We start from the raw sequence: 18,841 nt of genomic DNA on the forward strand, positions 1-18,841 counted from the left end.
AACTTTCCACGTTACTGCACATAAAGCCTGTACTGCAACCGACAAGCTTCAGTGGGAGCGGCAGCACTGGAGCGACCACGTCGCCTAAATGTGCCTGGGTTATTTTAAAGGTTCGCTACTATCCTCGCGTATCACGTTTGCGTTCAGACGATCCTTGCATTATTGTGCTGCCGCTCCCAATGAAGTGTCGTGAACTTTTGATTATGGTATGGTTGTACTTTGAAAATTTGCTTTCCGGGGATGTGGAAACTAACCCGGGTCCTATTGTTGAGGAAATGCTTAAAGAAGTATTAGCCAACCAAACAAAAGCGGAGGCTAGGTTTATAAGCCTTGAAGAAAAAGTCGATAGCCTCAAAGATGTGCGCCATAATGTACAAGAACTTGAATGTACAGTCAGAGATTTTGAGCGGACGATCAGCAACCAACAAGATAGGATAACTGACTTAGAAGGCAGATCAAGGCGGAACAATGTCATAGTTTATGGTGTCAAGGAAAATGCGAAAGAAACACGTGACGATATTGAATGCAAAGTATTAAAACACATTTTTTCAACCACATTGATGCTGAGGTGTCAGTAGAGCGAATTCACAGGCTTGGGAAGAAAGCTGACCGGGACCGCCCAGTCATCATGAAGCTTTATAACGTCAACGAAAAGGTAGCTCTTTTCAAGAATTGCCATAAATTGAAAGGCTCAAAAATAAGCATTTCTGATGATTTATGGCAGAAAACACTAAAAAAACGAGCACACCTTTGGGAAACGGCTAAGGTCGATAAAAGTCGAGTAGCCCAAGTTAAGCTCGTGCATGATGAACTTTTTGTGGATGATGAGGCCTACTTTTGGGATGAACAGTCTGACACGCGTGTAAAGATGCGCGGTAGCAAAAGAAACCCTTCGCTGAAACGAGATTGACAAGAGAAGCAGCATGAAATATGCCTCGTGAATTTGAATGCCCTAAGCTTTGTGAATAAGTCTGAGTTGTTTGAAGGATTGGCTTTAACGCATGACCCTGACATAGTAGCTATTACAGAAACATGGGTGAGAATTGATATCGCGAGTGATGAAGTTTGCCTTCTTCCTATAATGTCTTGCGAAATGACAGATTAACTAGAGGCAGTGGCGTTGCACTATGTTAAAGAAACCACTATAATATCAGCCCTTACCGTCGTTTAAAGGGCATGAAAACTCTTGGGGTCGATTATTTCTTGGAAATATCGTATTGTTACTGGGCGGCATTCATTGGCCTCCGGGCAACTTTGTGTAATTCTTTGAAAGCCTTGATCATTACCTAACAACTTTATGTGAGAAAGCGAGAATAATAATCACTGGTAACTTTAATTTGCGTGGTGTAGATTGGGAGGCAAGAATCACAAGTTCCACTAATAGGATGCATGCAGACAGTATGTTAGAAACAATGGCTAAGCTCGGTTTTGTTCAGGTGGTCTCGTCTCCAATGCGTGTACGTGCGGCAAGTTCGACGACGTTGGACTTATTGTTTCTATCCGAGGGAACGTGTGATCAGGAAATTGATGTGGAAGAAGGAATATCCGACCACAAAGCAGTAATTGCGTCTCTAAAAAATAGCAATAAACTCTTAATTAAGAAATCGGCTAGTAAAGTATTAGATTTTTTTCGAGCCAACGACACATCAGTTCTCGACCGCATGAAAATCGGTGTCGATGAAATGCCACATCATCATCATCATGCCACATCAAATGGGCTCTGGCGTCATTTCCTCGGAGTCGTAAATGATTGTTTGTTCAAATAAAACAAAAAGGACTGATAGGCCAAACCGGTGGATTACACGAGATATTAGTCTTCTAAAACGGCTACTGCACCCTGCACGTCAGAGAATTCAAAGAGACGCGACAGCTATAAGTAACCTCATTGCGCAAGTGCCCAGCGAGTTAAAAAGCTGAAGGCTTTTTCCTTTCCAATAAATTGACTAAATATATGCAAAGATCGGCGCACGAATTTTGGAGGTACATGTCAAGGAGTAGAGGCACAATCGAAGTCGTCCATGTAGATTGTATGTCGTGTTCTGAACCCTCCCTCCTTGCTGAAGCGTTTGGAAAGTACTTCTGCTCTGTATTCACTTCAAAGGATGATAGTATTGTGGTAAAACACTCGGACACGAATTTTTCCTGCAACGATATTGTTATCACTAAAGAAGGTATAATTGCTGCCTCGCTAAGGCTAGGCGACAAAAAGTCACCGGGCCAGGATAAGATTCCCAACGCTTTTCTTAAACGCTATTCTGTATGGATGGCATGTTTTCTCGGAAAGATTTTTTCGTTATCGCTTCATAGCGCTATTATACCTACTGACTGGTTGATGGCAAGGGTAAAACCAATTTTCAAATCTGGAAGCAAGCTTGCCACTGAGAATTATCGCCCGATGTCTATTAGGTGCACAATGTGCAATGTCCTGGAACACATAACTGCTAAGGAGTTAGTTGAGTACGTAGAAAATAATCTTTTCCACAGTAAGCAGCATGGCTTCAGAAGAAGTCTATGAACTGTGACCCAACTGTTTGAAACTACCCACAGCTTTGCTGAGGCAGTCAACTCGAAAGCGCAAGTTGACGCAATTTCAATTGTTATGTCAAAGGCATTTGATGAGGTCTGTAACAGGAAACCGATCAGCAAGCTTTATGACTTTGGCATCAACGAACAATTTTTTAACTGGATTCAAGCGTACTTCTCAAACAGGCTGCAATTCGTTGAAATAAATGGTCGACACTCCCAAAGTTTACCCATTTCTTCTGGTGTAACGCAAAGGTCTGTGTTGCGGCCGATATTATTGTTGATTTATCTTAATGATTTAGCCAAGCATATAGACACTAGTGCTGAGGTTCGCTTAGTTGCGGACGATTGTATATTGTACGGCCCAGTGAAACCAACAGATGATCAAAAATTACTTAATAAATCCTTTCACGTAATCCACAATTGGTGCTCCAAATGGAATACGGAAATTAATTTTGAAAAGACCGCGTGTATGACTGTCTCGAACAAGAAAAGACCACTGTGTTTTAATTTCTTTGTAGGCAACAAACAAATAGCCCGCACAACAAAACTAAAGTATCTTGGTGTCACCATCTCAAATAACCTTACTTGGAAGGATCATGTAAATACCATATTATGTTCTACTCAGCAAAAACATGGGTTTTTGAAAAGAAAATTGGCGCATACCACGCCTGCAGTTAAACTTAAAGAGTATACAGCCGTTGTACGCCCTTCTTTGGAATATGCTAGTGTTATATGGGATCCTCACCGGCAGTATCAGATTAAATAACTTGAACGCATTCAGAGATTTGCAGTACGGTTCATATTTTTAGCGTATCGCAAAACACAGTCCGTAATCACGTTGCTCGCTAGGGCAAATTTATCGACACTGGCAACACGCAGAAAAATCGCCCGACTGAAGTTTTTGCACCAGCTGTCTACTAATAAATTTAACTTAGATCAGTCGTGCTATTTGTTACGTCCTGGCAGAATCTCTCCCCGTGTGAATCACCGATCTGTTCTTATGCTTCACAATGACGGAATTGATTTTTTTTAATATTCTCCCCTTGTTGAACAATTGAAGACTGGAATGCCCTATGTACATATTTTTGATGACACAATGGCTGTACAATCATTTGAACGAAAGCTGGAAATGTGCCTCTCGCGATGTATTTATTTTGTTTCATTGCTTGATGCGTTGACAAGTTGTGTCAATCCTCCCGTCCGGTACCAGCCCGAGAAGGGCGAACAGTATTCGAAATAAAAATTTATAAATGAAAACAACGAAAAAATATTGAAGAATTGTTTCAAGCTAAAGGGCACTCACATTAACGTTAGTGAGGACTACTCTAAACGAGTTACTGAGATACGGAGAAACTTGTGGATCTCAACTGTGGAAGAAATAATGAAAACAGTGAAAGCAAAACTGCTTCATGATAAAGTGCTTATGAACAATGCTCTGTACACCTGGAATGAAAATTCCAAGGAAAAGATCAGGTGCGGAGCATCATCTGCTAAGCCCAACCACCAATGACCTGTAAACCCAAACCCGTTGACTTTAGGATTAAAAATTTAAATGCTCGAAACGTGTTGAATAAAAGCCATTTAATCGAAAGTTTAACCCTGGAACATAATCCTGACATATTGCCAATCACCGAGACACCGAGTTTCTTTATTACTTTCCCATGTACGTTATATTTTTCCATAGGCATTTTTCATTCTAAGACAAGCTATGCGAGTCAAACCTTGTAACTTGGTCGCATTCTACGTTTATTTTTGTTGTTTTTATTCTCCACTCCTGTAATAGCTCTAAGAGGGCTGACAGTATGAATGAGTGAATGAATGAATGAATGATTGCAGATTGATGTACGTGATGTGGAAGTTACACCGCCAGGTTACGTCTTAATAAGGAAAGATTGAGACGGGAGAGGAGGAGGGATAGCACTTATGATTAAAAGAGACATAGGGTTTCAAACTTTACCAGGTCCTGATGCTATTTAGGCTATAGGGGTTAAGCTTGGATTAAATGATCTGCCTCTGTACATTGGAGTTGTGTACACACCCTCCTGTATTCCCTATTACGACTCTGGCCGACTTAAGATGTTTTATGGATTCTAATATGCGCCATAACGACAAAATACTTTTGCTAGCTGATTTCAACTTATTAGGTATTCAATGGGATTCACATGAAATTACAGGAACCGAACTAGCACACTGTGAACAACTTTTAGACCTTGCCTTTTGTTTTCACTTATGCCAAATTGTGTAAGGGCACATTCGTGTTTTAAGGCTGATTCCTCTATTATGGTCCTTGTATTTGTATCATGGCCCCTTGAGGCCAACGTTAAAAGATGTGATGTAATTGAAGGTATATCAGATCATAAAATGGCTATCTTTTCCTTACATACGGCACCCGCCAAGATACACAGTGATTACAAAAACTTTTTTGAATTTTGAGGCTGCCGATGACTTCTCTGTTTTGGCAATGTTTGAAAACTCCTTCGATACATTTGTTTTCCTGCAAAAATCGAATGCAGGTATGGATAGACTATGGGATTATTTTGCGCGGATGGCCACTAATTGCATTCAAATATTTATTCTAACACGATAAGACAATATAGGAAAAAAGCCCTTGGGTTACACATGATGCGATACATGCCAAAAGGCAACTGAAACGTAAACGTAAAGCACACTCAAAGAAACTTTGCCCTGAGGGGAAAAGTACCATTAACATTATGAGCACGAAATTCAGGCGTTTTGTTAAAAAATCAAAAGATAATTTTTATAATGTTAAGTTAAAAGAATTCTTACACGAAGCGCCAGAAGAATTCTGGAGATACGTGAACGCAAGTGCACAAACCAGTCTTAATGCCGATCAAAAAGACCTACAAGCACGTGCTGAAAGTTTTAATGTTTTTTTTTGTCAGCATTCACACACGATGATAGAAAAGTACCGACTTTTAATGAGGTTTCTGAAACACCTGGTATAGAATAAATAGCGATTAGTGAACAAGGGGTATTGAACCTACTTTTAAAATTTCTATATAGGTACGTAGTTTGGGTTTCGAAGTATTGAACAATTATTTTCCAGCCCTCAATAACCAGTGGTTGCTTTCCCTATGCTTGGAATGACGCTAAGATCGAACCGATACACAAAGGTGGTTGTACTCAGGGCTGCAAAACTTTCCGTCCCATTTCAATTATAAATACTTGTTCCAACATTCTCGAGCATAATGTCTTCAAACATCTTTTGGCATATCAAGATGTCCACAACATAATATACCACCACCAACATAGATTTTGAAAAGGCCTATCCACGATCACTCCGCTCGTTGAGCTTGTTCGTGATCTCGCCTATGAAATAAACTCCCGGGGTCCGGTTGATATAATATTTTTGCATTTCGCGAAAGCCTTCGATAAGGTGTCCCATGCTAAACTTTTGTTAAAAATAAATGCTATCTTTAAAAACCCATACATAACGCAATGACTTTCCTCCCATGTCTCCAATCGCAAGCAGTACGTTCCATTCAACACTAAAAAATCTACATTTACTAAGGTTATTTCTGGAGTTCCTCAAGGTAGTGTCTTGGGCCCACTGCGGTCTTTTATTTTCATCCACGATTTACCTAAATATATTATGGTCCCTAGGAGTTCTTTTGCAGATGATTGCGTAATTTATAATCCAGGTAAATCTCCTTCTGGTCAATTAGAACTAAGTCTAAACCTCCAGAAAATAAATAACTGGTGCATTATTTGGCAGATGCATCTAACCCCGGCAAAATCCATTGCAACGAGCGTTTCCAGGTAAAAAAGCATCCTAGAATGGACGTACTTCATTGGTAATGACGAGCTTGCCAGGGCCGAAAAACACAAATAATTGGGTCTATGGATAACTTCAGATCTGCGATATAATTTACATATCTACTCCGTTTGTGCTAAGGCCATCAAAGCACTGTGAAGACTTCGGAGAAATCTGCACAATGCCAGCCCAGACATGAAATGTTTTCCTTACAAGGCACTCGTATGGCCAATGATGGAGTACGCAAAGATGGTGTGGGATCCTTATACAAAAAGGGATCGCAGTAAGCTAGATAGAATACAAAGACTGGCTTCATGTTTCATATTTAACAAATACCAGTGTTTGCACTTGCCAACTCACCATTGTAAACTAGCTCACCCTCAACCACTAGAACAAAGGACCGCAAAGGCTTACGTCACTGTTTCTAATAGTTAAAGATCCAGTAAAAAGCGGCAGATCAAAGTACATAGAAATAAAAACATATGAAACATCAAGGCGCCTGAATAACGTGTACGGTCAACCACTAAAGTTTGCCAATAAGCTGCCAAGAAGCTGAATTCTCGCGGAGCGTGGCCACACAGCCTCGGAACAAATGCTCCAGCATGTAATAGCCTTCGCCACCTACACAGTTTTTTTAATAAATACAAATTATGATGCCGTAGCAGTGCAATAATTCACATTCGAAAGGGAATGCGCATCCCGTTGTGGTGTCTGCATCCAGCAGACACCACAGAGATTGTTTTAAGTACGAGTTTTTTTCCATGGGCGATCAATGAGTGGAACAGGCTGCCGAATTGCACTGTTTCATCCGAATGTGTACCTTCTTTCGTAAAAAAAAACCAAGTAACTTACTGTTCAAGGATGTATAGTGTATTTTATGCCTTGTTAGCGGTGCTTCAGAGTACAGAGCTTTGGCTATCATTTGTCAGTCATTGCTATATTTTATAATTGTTTGTAAAATGAGTGATTATTTTTCAGTGTGTTTGCTCCTCTGCACCACTGTTATAGCCCAAATGAGGCTGACAGTATAATAAAATGAAAAAAAAAAATGAAATGCAATGATCTCTCCTGCAGCAGTACTTTAAATCATTAATAGATAAACCTCAGATTATAGCACTGTAAGAGACACTAGCCACCACAGCTTCCCTCGCTGGTTACGGGGCAGTCTCCGGGCAGCCAAGCAGACGAGGGATTTGCACACTTATAGATTAGAGGCTAACACACCTATCACACAACCTGAAGATGACGAAGTGCAAGGTCGAACACGCGATAATGGAGATACTGCCAAACACATTGCGGCACAACAACTGCGGAAACAGTGTCTTTGTGAGAACGTTTACAGCGATCCCAAGCACAAGCGCCAGCAGTTGAAAACGCTACTCGAGAAGGCTGTAGAATTACCTGGCCCCCGCCCCCTTGTCATAGTAGGAGACTTCAATGCCTCACCCGGCTTAAGGGGATACCTGTACGAAACAAGCAAGGGTTGGGACGTATGGCAAGACGCTAATGAACTAGACGTAACCCTAATCAACGATGAGGATTTCCTTACACGAATGGGAAATTCGGTGACTAGAGACACGGCACCCTACCTCGCTTCCATCAAGTATGTCGAAAGGCCTTCATGGGCAAGCACCACCCAGAATTTTGGCAGCGATCACTACGTATTGGAGACGTCAATGATGGTGGATCGCAGCAGGATCCGTGGGTTCACAGTCATCGACTGGAATCTCTTTCGGGATACCTGTAGTACAAGAGCTGATGTTCCTGGCATCCTATAGGAATGGTAAAAAGGTAAAATTGACCTAAATGTGGACAAGATGAACAGCAGACTTGCACACCTGCTGGAAGCCAAGGAAGCCATATTCCGAAGATGGAAGGAGCAGAAGCACAATCGTAAGCACAATTCAGGCCTTTCAACGCAGGACACAGTGAGGCTCATTAAGCACCAAGTCATCGATGGGTGCTCCAGGGCTACTAAGGCCATTATTGGCTTAGACCTGGAAAAGGCCTTTGACAACATCAAGCACAAACTCATTCTGGAGACAGCAGCGAACCTCAAACTTGGGCCCAGGCCGTACGACTACATCATATCCTACCTGTCTGGGAGAAGAACGTGGCTGTGCATCGGAAACTTTTTCTCTGAAGACGTACAGCTAGGAAATCGAGGCACGCCTCACGGATCTCTGATTTCTCCGGTGCTTTGTAACCTCTGCATGATTGGACGGTCCGAGAGACTGGACAGCATAGACGGCATCATGCATTCTATCTATGCCGACGACACCACGATCTGGTGCGCTGGCGGCAGCGTTGCCACGTAGGAGGCAATCCTTGTGGTCAAATCGTACTTGTGCCTATTGGGACTCAGATACTCATCCACCAAGTCGGAGCTTCTACTGTACACGAAGCAATGGTGCGCCCGACCCAAACGATGGTAGCCCGTGGAACGTGACGTACATCATTACTACGGAGATGAAAAGGAAATCCCCAGGGTGGATACCATCAGGGTTTTCGGGATGTTTATCGAATCAAAGGGTGCCAACGGCACGGCTCTGCGAAAATAGTAGCCAAGACAGACAAAGCGCTTCGGCTCTTCAAAAGGGTCTCGGGGAGACACCGGGGCCTTAAGTTGGACAATTTGCTAAGGCTCATCAATGCGTTCGTGCTCTGCCACTTTGCCTACGCCGTCGCCATGCACAATTGGCTCAGGGCGGAATGGGACGCGCTCGACATTATTATCAGGAAGGTTGTCAAGAAAGCACTGGCGCTTCCCGTACGCACCCACACCGAGAATCTACTCAAGCTTGGTGTGGACAACTCCGCGGCCGAGATAGCGGGAGCACAGGAACGCTCTCAGCTGGCCACATTGTCCACCCGGACGAACGGTTGACACATACTTGCCGAATTGGGGCTCAAGCCGATGCATTTGGAAACAAACAGCGAGCGCATATGCAAAAATGTACAAGAAAACGTTACCGTTGCTCCCTTCCCGCGTGACGTTCACCCCGTGTACATCAAGGGATGGCTTCTGGCGAAAGCGACGGCACTACTCAAGAAACTGGGAATGGGTAGCACGAACGCTAGCTGCGTCGTCGTCTGGTAGGGTCCGAAATTACGTCTCAATAGTTTCTCACTGAGTTCTCGTCGGCGAGTGGGGGTCCAGACGGAAACACGGCCGCCATGCTGGTACTCGACGCCGCGTGGTCGGAGGTTGTAGTGTCGGCTATCGGTACGCTGCTGGTTCTTGATCCGTAGGCGGGCGTGCTGTAGGGGCTTCTTCGGCGCGCTGGAGATAGGTGGCGACGTCAGGATTCTCTTCGTCGGCGACGAGTGGCAGCATGGAGTCGAGAGTTGTCGTCGGGTTCCTGCGGCCAACCAGCTTGAACGGCGTCACCTTTGTTGTTTATTTTGCCGCCGTGTTGTAAGCGAAGGTTACGTACAGTAGGATGGAATCCCAGGTCTTGTTTTCGACGTCGACGATCATTGCTAACATGTTGCAGATGGTCTTTTTCAGGCGCTCCATCAGACCATTCGTCTGCGGGTGGTAGGCAGTTGCCCTCCGGCGCCTTCTCTGGCTTTAGCTGCAGTATCCAATCTCCAATGTAAAGGCCGTTCCTCTGTAGGTGATAAGGACTTCTGAGGCGCCATGTCGCAGCAGGATGTTGACGATGAAGAATTTCGCCACTTCGACTGCGCTACGTTTTGGCAGAGCTTTCGTTTCAGCGAAGCGGGTGAAGTAGTCCGTCACCACGAAGATCTACTTATTTCCTGTTCACGTCGGGAAGGGTCCCAAAAAGTCCATCCCGATCTGCTGAAACGGTCGGCAAAAGGCTCGATCGGCTGTAGTAATCTCGCTGGCCTTGACCGTGGTGTCTTGCGTCGCTGACAGTCTTGGCATGTCTTGACGTAACGGTAAACGTCGGCGATCAGGCGCGGCCCAGTGATACCTTTCCTGCATTCTCGATAGCATCCGGAAGAGTCCGAGGTGCCGAGTGGTCGGATTATCATGCGGGGCATGCACTACGTCTGGACGCAGCGCTAAGAGAACAAGAAGGTAGTAGGCGTGGACTGGTGAGACGTTCTTCTCTACTACTAGGTTGCTTTGAAGCGAGAACGAAGACAATCCTTGATTAAATGCCCTAAGGACAACGTCAGTGTGCCCTTCCAAATAATTTTTAGCTCCGCCTCTGCTCGTTGCTGTTCAGCGAAGTCTTCTGCGCCTATTATTCCAACGAAGGCGTCGTCATCCTCGTCATCTTACGGCGGCGGGTGAATTGGGGCGCGTGATAGGCAATCGACGTCAGGGTGCTTTCGGCCGGACTTGTAGGTTACATTGATGTCGTATTCTTGTAGTCTAAGGCTCCACCGCGCCAGCCGTCGTCGAGGATCCTTTAAATTCGCTAGCCAACACAACGCGTGATGGTCGCTGGCGGCTTCGAATGGCCTGCCATAAAGGTAACGGTGAAATTTTGCTGTAGCCCAAGCGATGGCGAGGCATTCCTTTTCGGTCGTAGAAACACCAGACTAGAAACAGGAGGACCTTCTGGACCAGAAACAGAAGCTCATCGTAAGCGAAGCGGTTCTTTCCCGGCTTCAGAGTGAGCCCTAATGTCCTGACGGCCTCTAGTACTGTCGCCAGCCGCCTAAGGTGATCGTCGAAATTTCCGGCGAAGACGACGACGTCATTCAACTAAACAAGACAAGTCTGCCGCTTCAACACTGGTAACACCGTGTCCATGACGCGCTGGAACGTGCAGGTGCCCAGCACAGTCCCAATGGCATGAGTTTGAACTCGTAGACGCCGTCTGGTGCGATGGAGGTGGTCTTTTCGGGATTTCCCTCCTCGGCTTCTATTTGCCAGTAGTAAGACTTGAGATCCATCGACGAGAAATATTCAATGTTGAAGAGCCCATCCAATGCGGCGTGTATCTGTGGGAGGGGATATACGTCCCTCTCAGTGATATTGATCAGTCGACGATTATCGACGCAAAAACGTAGGCTGCCGTCCTTTTTCTTGGCGGCTTGCTCGATGATCCGGGATGAAGTTGGCTCTGTTTTTGCGATCGGGGCTTGGATCACGGGCTTGAAGCACTTCCACAAGATGTTAGGTGGTCGTGACGGGGAAGAAAGCAGCAAAACTTTGAATGGGGAAACTAGCGTTTTATTGGGCGAACCTGTGCCCTAAAACCAGGCTACGCTTAAAGGACAACGATAGCGGCGAACACAGTGGGCGATCGTCGGAAATCTGATCTGCCGGTGAAGCGTGTCGGCTTTTATACATCAGTCATCGAAGGTTCCAGAGTGATCGCTGGTGCCCGTGTGTCTTCGAGAATGTTCTACACCATTCGCGTCGCGCGATGAAATCAGAATAAACTAGGTTCGGTGATAGACAGCAGATGGAACCATCGATAACATTCCGGGAACATCCGATACATCCAGGCGCGTCCTGCGCTGTACGATAGCATTTTTAGGCGGTCAAACATAGTCGCCCAATAAAGATAAATAAGCACACGTGTTTTTATTTTTATATTTAAGTGCTACATTTCAGAGGCCCATGCTGAGCATCCGCGATTTTGAAAGAATTTCCTTGAATTGAGAGGCGCATCCGTATTTTGGATATTTCCTATGGAGGCCTACATGGGAGGTTAGGTTAGAATGATGGTATGGCAGACTTTAGCATTCAATGGCTCTCGAAAAAGTGGAGTCCGGCAGTGTGTCGGAAAGTGTCGATTAGGGGTGGCGTCTTTGATGGCACAGCAGCCGTCTGAATAATCGCAGAGGTTTGCAACGCAGAAAGAAAGGTATAGGGGTGACGGGAGCTTCCTCCATTGTACTATAAAGTGAGGTGCAACGTGCAAACCCCAGACAAATTCTCAGCATCTGCGCATGAGCACATTCTAGTATATGCAAACATGGCGCGTTTATACCTGATAAAACTGGCAGGCTATACCGAATGTTGCCGACATAGAGAGCGTGGTACAGTCAGTGTAGCGATTGCTCAGATGGGCGCAACTTTGTACCAGTCAGTAAGCCAAAAACTTGAGCAAATCCGGTTAATGTCTTTTGTAACATTGCCACATGCTTTGACCATGAAACATCACGGTCAGTGACAACTCCCAGGTATTTATGGTTGGTCACATATGGAATGACAGTGCCATTGATAATAATCGGATATCGACACATAAGCTTTCATGTGAACGCTATCGCAGCGAACTTATCCGTGCCATTTGCAGTCGTTGGCATTGCAGGTACCGAGACGCTTAGGAAACAGCTCGCTGCAATCGTGCACCAAGTTGGCGTCGCGTGACTCCTGACGCCCATATGCGTATGTCGTCGGGGTAGGTACTACTGATGCGCACTGTATCAGGAATTATTTACGCAAGGGCAATAAGGGCAACAATGAAGATGGTCGGGCTGAGCACTCCCCATTGGACCACAGACCTCCAATGAATGTCCAAAGGACGTCCAACAAAGGATATTTTGACGTCCGTCGCACATCCCTAGTAGTCTCGATGATGTACTGCGGATGTCCAAGGGATCGTTCGACGCAAGCGAATTGAACATCCAACGAACGTCCATCGTACATCAAAATCAAATATTCGGACGCCCACAGAACATTTGAAAATAGCCTTTTCCTATAAAAAAATGTCCAGTGGATATCCTGAATAGCACACCTTTAGGGCATATAATGTGCAGAATGTCCGCTGGAAGTTCAGATGTAAACATTTCAAAAGCAAGATGACCACTAGATATCCGAAGGACTATATTTTCCATTGCCGGATTTCCACTGGGCGTTCAGGAACAGCTTTGCCTCAGAAAATGCCCACTAGATATTCTAACAGTATGTTCTTAAGTGCAGGATGTCCACAGGAATATTCCTTTTAAATTCCTAGTGGGGTTTCGTGCAAGCTATACCTGCAATTTATGATTCTCCTGACGAAAGTACAAAGGCTGCACTAATGTGAGAACTGGCTGAAATTTATTGCCCTGCGTACAAAGATTGAAAGGCAAGGCTTATCAACCTGCCGTGCTTCATCAGCAGGACCCGTCGCATGTACGGTATCATATGGCCTAGTGAAGGTCGAGATCTAGCGCACTGCACTGGAAGAGAACCTTTGCCAAAGGATACAGGGCAGTGCTAAAGAAATAAATTAACGCTACCTGTGAGCCTGTGTATTTTGTTAAAGCTGCAATTTCTGTAACAGCTTCTTTCAATAATAGCCTACTAATACTGAGCTACCCATGCAAAAATGCCTTATGTAAAATAAAATCATATTATTTCCCACAGCAAGTGATTTGTTCATCAGTGCCCTGCACATGAACGAAGCTCAATGCCTAATCAAGAAATCTTGTTTAAAAATTTTATTGCAATAAAATATCAAAATGTGTTTTTTGGAGCAGCGTAACAGTATTTCAAAATACTTTGCAATTATTGTTGCAAAAGCTATATAATATGACTAAAAATGCTGGCTCAAGCTGTCATTCTATAAATGCGATGGAAAACATAAAAAGGTGCAGCCCAAACAATAGAAGTGGCCTACAGCCAACGGTACTTGTGTCATGTCACCATGTCATTTTTTTACACGAAACATGACATCAAGACGAAATTTCTACGTGAAATTACTAACAAGAACAAAACTAGACAGCACCAAACAATTTTCAGGCTGAGAAGAATACAATGCAAAAACAATTAAATGTACGCTAAAGCAGTTGAGGAGCCACATCACAATAGTTTTAGTTCTCTCCAAAATAGAATTGAAAATGTCCAACAACAACACAAAAATTGCAATGGAAGTAACCGAAAAAGCACGTGGATCATCCAGACCAAATTTTAAAAATGTTGAAACGCAACCACCACTAAGCACGCCAACACCAGTCCACACATGAGTAAAATGTGGGTTGAAAAATTGCTGAGGGAACTACTGAACATGAATTACAGGAAAGAATAAAATAGTCCGAAATGACAAGGCTGAACAACCAGATAATTAAACATTTATGAGGATAATTAATGTGACTTTGAATGATAAGCTCGTTTGTGAAAGATAAAGCAAAGAGCTCTAAGAAATCAACCTATTAAGAAGGACATGAAAGTGTTAATGAACACATTGTGTTGCCTAATACCTGAAGAACGGAAACGTACAAATTGGTATCTCAATTTGCCCACAGCAAAATGATATAGCTTACTAGAGTGAAAAAAAATCACCTGTTATGTCTAGAAATGCTACAGTTCAGAACCTGCTATAGGTGAATGAAGCTGAAAGCCCAAAAAAAATAAATCTTGTCAAGCACATGAAAGTGTTTCCTGGAAAATGAGCATTGCTCAGACACATTGCTTAGCGCATATAAGAAAGAGAAACAAGTTTGTACCTCAATTTGTAGCTTGTAGCACACACAAAACAACGACCTGTTATGACTAAAACCACTACTGACTAGAGCTTGTTGTAGGTGAAAAAGCCAAATACTGCGAGAAATGAATCAGTATCAAAAACATGAATGTGTTTCCTGGATAATGAACACTGACTGGGCATACTGCTTATGAAAAAGCAAGCACACAAATGAGTACCTCAATTTTGTCTGCTACTAAACACTAGAGCTCTGAAGCAGAACAGAAATATATCATCTGTTGTGGCAAGAACCACTAATCACAAGAACTTACAATGGGTATGAATTAAAAATAATCTGCAGAGTGAGAAGAATGAAGTTGACGTTTTTACACAGTAATAAATTAACAGCAGAACTCGCAAATAACAGCGATAAATCAAAATGAACAGCACAAGCGCAGCAATGCGAGATTGTTAGGGTGAATCCACAGCAATGCATCCTTCTCTAAAATATGGAGTTTCTACTGGGTTCAAAGAAATGGAATGCAATCCCACAAATTTCAGGTGAAAGTAATTTTTCGATATTTGAGGGCATTTTAAATTTCATTGAATGACGCAAATCCAGGCATTAGGAAGAGCACATCCATAAATTGAATGTGTTATGCATTGTTGTAAGACTGGCACTATTGGTTATACACTTTTGCTTTCATTGAAGGAGGTTTGCATAAACAAAATGTTTCTTCTCTTACAAAAGTAAAAACTACCAAATAATATTTTTGATAAATTACAGAAAAATGGCAGCTTAGGGAAACACGGAACTACTAAGTTAGGGTTGTACCTAAAGCATACCATCTCTTTAAATTTTATTTGTATTTAATATAGTACACATGCTCTAAATAAAGCTAGAATAACTAAAAAATATTTAAGACATTCTTAAACATGAAATTTATATGGCCTTCGCATTTATAAAATCTTTCACGCAATTTATTTTGGTAGCTCATCTCTGCATTTCTTTTTAAGACAATTCTTTAATATAAAAAGTCAGAAATGCTCGAGTTTTCCACTGAGTTCGACATCAAATTATTTTACAGTAACATCATCAGTAGAAAAAAATTTCAGGAAAGACACTGCTTAAATAACAAGAAAGAAATTAACTCAGTGCTGCTGTAAAGACATTTAGTTACTTGGTAGCTCCTGTAATCGGGCTCGCTAATATCATGGCGCTGGCAAAGGATTTGAGTACAACTAGCAAGGAGGGCACTCATTTAGTATCTGATGGGAAGGCAGGAAAGAAATTAACCGTTTATATCCCACAGGTGTCTCACGAGGTGAACACTGCTGAAATCTATATTTTTAAAGAGTTCAGGTTCATAGAAAGACACGTGAAAAAAGTTAAAACGATTCCTCTTCATTTTATAGGAAATTTTATTATGCCACAAACATTGCAGCTAGGAGTGGGGGGTAGAAATTGCCCGAAAATTTGGGATGCATGAAATTTCTCAAAGCAGTTGATTTCTTGTGCATCAACGCACAAATACACAGAACACTTTTTGCAAAAGAACCTTGTGCGCCTGGTGCATGAGCTTGACTTGCACATGGGGGCGTTTTTTTGCGCCACTTTCACTGGCCAATGGCCAACATTGTCGTGCCGCACAGAATGTTCAATATGATGGGCTCTCTTTGAAACAAATCCAGCTGCTGAGCCTGATGCCTTCAATTAACTAGTTGGTGACACAACACTCGCAGGCACAGGATCATCACCGTCCCGGTTCAATCCGGGCATGCCCTCGAGTGAGCGCATCAATCCAAGTGCCACCCGGAACTTGAAGTCAACCAGCTGCCTATCTGCCGATTTCGCTTCGCAGTAAAGCAGAAAAGCGTTCACAACCGCAAGAGCGATAAGGTGAAAGCATATCCTTTTGTACCACTTCTTTGTTTTCAAGTCATTTCTGTAAAATGACAGAAGCATATCTGCTTTGTCTACTCCACCCATGCTCTGGTTGTACACCCTAATGATGTTGGGCTCTGCACATCCACATAAGTCTTGGTCTTTCTGTCGTAGCGCCTGCATGTATCAAAAGGTTCAATGCTGTGGATGTTTGATGCAGCTGTCACTGTGCGGTTGTCGTTCCAGGCACAGATGACAATTCATGTGCTCTTTTCTGAGCGGAAGTCGAGTGATCCTCTCTCTGCTTTTTTCAATTCTTTTTCAGTTTTCAGGGGGCAGTTCCCACATCTTGTTTTTCCGATGATGGCAGTCGCTCCAAGTCCTCTCATTTTCGTTTCATTTAAAAGCTCGATGGAAGCGAAGAAGTTGTCGAAAAATACTTCTGTTCCCGGAGGGCAATCATGAGTGAGTCGCAAAACGACCTTCCCACTTTCGCCTACGTCTTCCGGGGTGTTCGGGGGGGTCTTCGATTAGGTTGTCACCATACATGTAAAGCCGATATACGTATCCAGACCAGCCTGCCAGGGCCCATGCTTTGTAGCCCCATTTTTTAGGCGTACTCTTCTTATAAACTTTCAGAGAATGTCTGCCCTTGAAAGGGATAATCATTTCATCCACAGCAACGCAAGTTTCAAGTTTGGCAGCTTCTGAAAATGTGTTATTTAGGCTCGTAAGCACATGTCGCACCTTATGGAGACTGTCATAGCCTTCTCCTTTTTCGCGCGCTTCATCATTGTTTCCTGCATGAAATAGGGACATGATTTCGTCGAACCTGTTTCTTGTCATGCAGTCGGCGATATCCGCTTGACGAGTGTTCGCTGACCAGTACATCCTTCTAAAAGGAAGGTCAACAACAGACACGTAAAGGACAATGCCAATAAACGTGCGCATCTCGAGGACTGACACCGGAAGGATTCGCGTGCGATTTTCTTGGGTCCTGAATCTGTTCGTTTGGAAAGTGAGGAACTCAATGAGGACAGAGTCAACGAGATTCAGGAACATGCTTAAGGGGCTCTTCACTCTTTCTACACCGTCCGCAGGCTTCAAAACACTTTCTTCCTGTCCGCGATTGATATTGATGTCCTTTTTCACCCAGTGCCAATTTTTTGTTTGCTACTTCTTTTTGGTTGATGTGACCTGCACTTCTTCACTGTCTGAAGAGCTTTCGCTGACATTCTGCACTGTTCTCTCCTGCGGCGTGTATTCTTCATCGCAATCCGATCCCTCCAAGTTTTCGTCCTCACTTCCACTAGGGTATTCGAAAAGAATTGCTTGAATTTCTTTGTCAGTCGAGCGCTGCCTGCATATAAAAAAAAACGTTCGTCAAAATCAATACATCAACACAAGTCGCTGCTAGACAATGAGTAGGAAGGTTCACTTGATGGAAATTAAATTCGGTGCCGCAAATACTGTGACATAAGCGGTCAATGAAATCATACTCGTTCATGCATTTCTCTGGAAAGACGGACCCCAGCTTCCTGGCTGCCACAAATGTGTATGTAAGCTGAACGAAGTGAAATGCTCTGCAAGGAGCAGTCGTAGCAACATGTAACTGCGTAAGTATATTCGCTAGACTTCCGCAAAACTGCTGTCAGTGTTTTCAATATTAAATTTTCAGAATTCAGGTTACCACAATAGAAAAATAACGCACACTTACCGCCTTGGCCGGCTGCACGTGGAGTCCATGTTTACGATGCTCAAAATGCTGTTGCGCGGTCCTCGTGGCGCCATCTACTGACAGTGAGTGCAAGCACCAGCTGCCACGTTCGTGGCAGCTAGGAACACGGGGTTCCTAGAGCATATTTTCTACCTCGAAAAAATGAAAATAACACTGCCACGTTTGTGGCACCTGGGATACAAAGGGTTAATTTTTACTTGTTGCCAGTATACAACATTCAGTACAACAATTGCACCTATAACATTTTCTTCCTTTGCTCTCGTTTGTGTTGCATCTGCTCCCATAATGTGTTAGTATCTAAGAGCATAGCCTCATTCATGGCTATTGAGAACTCCAAAAGGTTCACAAGGCAATACATACATACATACATCTTTATTTCAGCAGCTCCCAACTTACTACACTTATCATGGCTGCATAAGCGCAAGTCGCTTGAGTGCGGGTCACGGCAGACATGAGGTGCTAGCTCGCTGCTAGCAAAAGGAGTATGACGTATATGTTACATATCGCAACAGCTTGAACAGAACACTGAACAGGAATATCTTACTGTGTTAGTAGTGTGAGAAAAAACTAATTTGAAAAATAAAATTTTCCTCTAT

At 43.4% G+C, this 18,841-nt stretch overlaps 1 pseudogene; it reads right to left on the reverse strand.

The window, feature by feature from the left end:
• Nucleotides 1-14,412: 14,412 nt before the first annotated feature.
• Nucleotides 14,413-18,253, reverse strand: LOC142591619 (uncharacterized; annotated as a pseudogene).
• Between the last annotated feature and the right edge of the window lie 588 nt (nt 18,254-18,841).

The sequence above is a fragment of the Dermacentor variabilis genome, chromosome 8 (genome assembly GCF_050947875.1).
Source record: "Dermacentor variabilis isolate Ectoservices chromosome 8, ASM5094787v1, whole genome shotgun sequence".
Taxonomy (NCBI): Eukaryota; Metazoa; Arthropoda; class Arachnida; order Ixodida; family Ixodidae; genus Dermacentor; species Dermacentor variabilis.